Below are 5,489 nucleotides of genomic sequence, written 5' to 3'. Positions count from 1 at the left end.
TAAGCCCATGTACCCATATATCTGTTGGGTTTTAGTATACTACAACATCCTATGGTGCACATACAACCCTAAATACCTTGGATCTATGTTTTCTCTATTATACATGCAAATGGTTTCCAAGGCATTAAACCTATAACTAGCATGCATTTGACATAAACCATATAATATACTAGTTAGGGAAACATACCTTTTATGTGGCTTGAAGTCTTGATGTATTTGGCCTTAAGAGCTTAGCACCAATAGTATGAAATGCCTCAAATGGAATCACAACACACCTAGGACAAAGGTGGCTCTTGAGAGAGAATTCCATGCACCAAAACACCTCCATATTTCTCTAAGAAAAGAAGTGGTGATTTTGGCTATGGAGTAACCTATTTATATGTAGGATTCCAAGGGTCATGGGTATAACCCATAATCCATACCCATGGGTTTTATGATCCATGGTTCATGTGGCCCAACTCTTTATGTATCCATACATAAACTTGGTCCAACATGGATCATAAGCCCAACACATATAAATATAACTAATTATCATAATTAGTCCCCATAGATTAATTAGTCTCTTTTGATCACTAAATTAATTCCGAATTAATTCTTGATCGATACTAATTAAAACATATGATTTCATATTAATATATTATAACTTATAATATATTAATAAACCATAAATAACCTTCTCTCAAAAGTCCATCCTAACAAATTGTCCTGATGATATGCAACCCAAATGGACCATGCTACTCTCGGGTCAAGTACATACCAATAATAGTTATGGGCTTAGACATCTAATCCAACAATATCCTCCTTTATTCTTCCCGTCATAGACATGTACTCGGATTCAGTTGTAGACAAAGCAACAGTAGCTTGTAACGTTGACTTCCAACTAATGGCACATCCGAACAAAGTGAAAATATAACATGTATGTGACCTGTGATTAAACAAATCACCTCCATGATTAGAGTCAACATATCTAACCAATTCAGTCTTTGTATTAGCTCTATCCACCAAGCAAACATCCGTCGTTACCTTCAAGTATCGCATGATCCACTTGACAACTTCCCAATGAGCATTTCCTGGATTACTTATAAACCTGCTTACCACACTAACTAAATGAGCCAAATCAGGTTTGGTATAGTCCATTACATATATAAGAATTCCAACAACACTAGAGTAAGGAACCCTGTTCATGTACTTCCTTTCTTCATTAGTTGTGGTTATAGTATCCGAACCAAGTTTAAAGTAAGCCGCCAAAGGAGTTCCAATTGGTTTGGACTGATCACAGTTGAAAGACTACAAAACATTCTCAATGTACTTTTGTTGAGAAATACACAACCACCATGCTCTTATATCCCTTTGAATCTCCATTCCTAGTATCTTCTTTGCTATTCCCAAATCCTTTATTTCAAACTCATTCTTCAGGGTCGCCTTCAATTCATTTATTCCAGCCATGTCCTTGGTTGCGATGAGCATATCATCAACATATAACAACATATATATGTAGGAATCTTGTGACAATTCCTTTGAGTAAACATAATTATCAAACTGGTTCCGAGTGTAGCCATGCAAGATAATGAATGAATCAAATCTCTTGTACCACTGTCTTAGAGACTGCTTCAAACCATACAGATATTTCTTCAATAAACATACATGATCCTTCTTAGAATCAAGGAACCCTTCTGTCTGGGAAATATAAATCTTCTCTCCTAAGTTCACATGAAGAAATGCAGTTTTCACATCAAGTTGTTCAAGCTCCAGATCAAATGCACTCACCATGGCCAAAAGAACCTGAATTGTCTTGTGCTTCACGATCTGTGAGAACACCTCGTGATAATCAATTACTTTTTTCTGAGAAAACCCTTTCACCACCAACCTTGCTTTGAACCTAGCTGGTTCAAATCCCGGTATCCCTTCCTTCTTCTTAAAGATCCATTTGCATCCCACTAGTTTTGCTCCCTTTGGTAATGGAACTAGATCCCATGTTTATATATTCTTTAATGATTGCATTTCTTTATTCATGGCCATCAACCAATTTGTTGCTTCATTACTCACTAATTCCTCTTTATATGATTGAGGCTCGTCAGTGTCAATGTCTTCTCCAGTTGCTAAAGCAAAAACAATGGAGTAAAGGTCACCAGAATTGACACATCCCACATATCTAGTAGGTTGTCGAATAACCATCTTTGATCTCCAACTTGCTATAGATTCTTGCCCATCATCCTTCTTGGCATCACTATTGGATGAAGATCCTATGGGTTGCTCTTGGGTTTCATCTTGTCCATTTTTTCACTGCTGCCTTGCTCTTCGTCGCTTATCACAACTCTGTCTGGTGTTTGAGATGTAAACTCCACCTTCTGGCTAGCACCCTGATCTTTGTTCCCTGCTTGAGTTGTATCACCTCCTCCCTGGTTACCCATGGCAGATTCACCAAAGGTTACATCTCTGCTCATGATAAATTTAGGAGTTCTTCCATTCTCTGTACACCACAGTCGATAACCTTTTACTTCTGTCGCATATCCTAGAAATATGCACTTTATTGCCCTTGGCTCAAGTTTACCATTATTCACATGAGAATATGCGAGTCATCCAAATATTCGTAAACCATAATAGTCAGAGGGTTTCCCGGACCATACCTATTGAGGAGTCTTCAAGCCAATAGCAGCTGATGGTGATCTGTTTACCAGATAGCAAACAACTTTCACTGCTTCTGCCCAAAATTGCTTAGATAAGTTAGAAAATATCCGCATGCACCTTGCACGTTGCATGAGTTTTTGGTTCATCCATTCTGCCACTCTATTTTTCTGTGGTGTGTGTCGTACAGTTTGGTGCTTCATTATACATTCTGCATTGCAAAAGTTGTCAGATGGAGCATTGTAGAACTCCAACCCATTGTCAGCCCTTAGAGTCTTGACGTGTTTTCCAGTATTTTTCTCAACCATGGTCTTCCACTCCTTAAACTTCCCAAACACCTCATCTTTGGTCTTCAGAAATTACTGTTGGGTTTTGAGCATTCTAACACTCCTAAGTGTACATGCAACCCTAAATACCTTGGATCTATGTTTTCTCTATTATACATACAATTATGAACATCCAAGGTATTATCCTAATCTAGCATACAAAATAATAAATATAACAATATAAAATACATACCTCTTTGATGTAGAATGTCTTCATAAAGCTTGAGTGCCTAGTGCCCCAAGTGTGACACCTCAAATGGTTCACACAACACCAAATACACTTGGAATAACTTGAGAGAAACTTGAACACTCCTTGAAATCGTCTAGCCCTCACACTCACACATTAGTGCATAATTTCTTGAGCCATGGGATTCTTTTATATGGTGGCTATTAGGGTTACACCATGTAACTCATAACTTTACCCATTACTTATGCTCCATGGATTTTAACCTCCATGGAGTATCCATGGGTCACCCCATGGACTTAGTCCAACATAAGGAATCTTGGATCACAAGCCCACATATATAAGAATGAATGATTTACACAATCAACCCATATATTTAATTAGTCTCCTTTTGATCACTTAATTAATTCCAAATTTATTCTTGATCAATACTAATTAAATAACCTTATTAATATATTAGAACTTATAATATATTAACCAACCTTAAGTGTTATTTCTCTCATTATAGTCTATCCAAATGCATGATGCCATGCAACCCAAATGGACCATGTCGGGTCGGGTCAAGTCTTACCAATTATAGTTATGGACTTAGACATTAATCCAACAGTCTCCCACTTGGATAAGTCTAAAAGTATTATTGCGTATGACTTCAGGAACCGATCAGCAATCGTAGCTCTCAAAAGCTTCTGTCGAACTCTGACCTTGTCGATGAACTCTGACCTTTGTCAATGACTTGTCCATTAGATAAGGGATCATATATTCCTCCATTCTAGATATCATATGGACTGAGACATGGATTATCAATCATTCTCTCTGTCCATTTGTTGTTTCCCGATTTCCGATTCATGATGACTGACTGATTGAACAAATCAAATCAGTCCTGGCTTGGCCAAGCACTCACATGTATCATATTTAAATCATCGAGGGGCCCACAGATATCGCTTTTATCCCGAAGGTAAAAGGAATGGATAAACTTCGACTCATATGGCTTGTTCTACTACTTGTTGAATCATACACAAAGGCACGTTTTATAACATCGAGTTACCAATGCGTTTTCGTGCAATCAATTTATAACCAACTCATAGTAACAACTCATATCTCTAGGTTTGAAGAATATAAGATATTATCGTCTCATGATCACTCGTGATAAAATCCATGAAGTGATTCAAATGAGCGTGGGTTGAATCCAATACTCAGAACTTATGAGCACTCATGAGTGTTGTAGCACCACTTTGTCCACCAACTTGGACCTCTACAAACCAACCCATGACAGTCTTGATTCATATCTACTTCTAACATATGACCGACTGTGGATGGTTTGAATAACTTAATCATCCAGGAAGAGCGACTTAGTTATTCTGGAAGTCAAAACATGCAAAGTGAAACACAAGAATAAATGAATCAAATATGGTATCAAACCCTATGAATATAAATAAACACTTTTATTTATCACCATACTGATTACTCATTATTCATTGTTTCGGTTTTATCAACTTTATACTTGAATTAAAAAACACTAGTTGTCCCATGCTCCAAGCATGTACACTATGTTTTTCTTAAACAATAGCTTTACCATACACCAAGTATGCACTCTATGTTTGTCTATGATCCTTACTTTGTGAAATAAACCAATTGAACATGATTTCAATGATTCTAATTTCACACTCCCAAATCCTTATCGAAAAATGTGAGAATTTCAAATTCCTATCATTTATCGAAATATGTTTAGATTTTAAACTTATATGCACTGACCCTCCTGTAATGAATATGTACAAAGTCACAAAGACTTGTCAACAGTCATTATAAGGTATTCCAATGGAGATCAACTCCATGGAAACTAAGTCTCATATTCAAAGTACATTGCTTTGGACATGTTTCTTGCATTAAGTTTTCTAATCTTACATAGATAACTTCCACCTATGGAGACAACTCCATATTCTCATTTTGACTATCACTTCTGAATAAGAGATGCCTCTTTTCAGAATATGTCAATATGGTTCTTCCAAAATTAGCACTATACTTCCAACTGTCCCTGAGCAACCAATCTTTGGTAAACCTCAGATTGTCCTCGACAATTGCTTAATCATTTTAGTCATATTCAATTCTAGACCTTTTCCCTTCTTAATGCCTTTGGGCATTTGGAAAAATTTAGAAATGACAAATATTATAGCACATGCAATCGATCCTGTACCCAAAGCAAATGGTACACGATTCATGATGTCTCACATAAAGACATGATTCTAGACCAGTCTTTTGCTACAATATTTTTATTTGCCATGTTTTTCAAAATTTGACTATGAAGAGGGATGCCGTAATCATAATCGAATTTTGAGAACGCAATATATAGAATTTCC

General features: G+C 36.6%; 1 pseudogene; it reads right to left on the bottom strand.

The window, feature by feature from the left end:
- Positions 1 to 774: 774 nt before the first annotated feature.
- Positions 775 to 1,137, bottom strand: LOC145121407 (secreted RxLR effector protein 161 pseudogene; annotated as a pseudogene).
- Positions 1,138 to 5,489: the final 4,352 nt, after the last annotated feature.

This window comes from Lactuca virosa, chromosome 6, assembly GCF_052849685.1.
Source record: "Lactuca virosa cultivar CGN04683 chromosome 6, Lactuca_virosa_CGN04683_v6, whole genome shotgun sequence".
NCBI lineage: Eukaryota > Viridiplantae > Streptophyta > Magnoliopsida > Asterales > Asteraceae > Lactuca > Lactuca virosa.
This window is presented reverse-complemented; position numbering and strand designations above follow the sequence as displayed.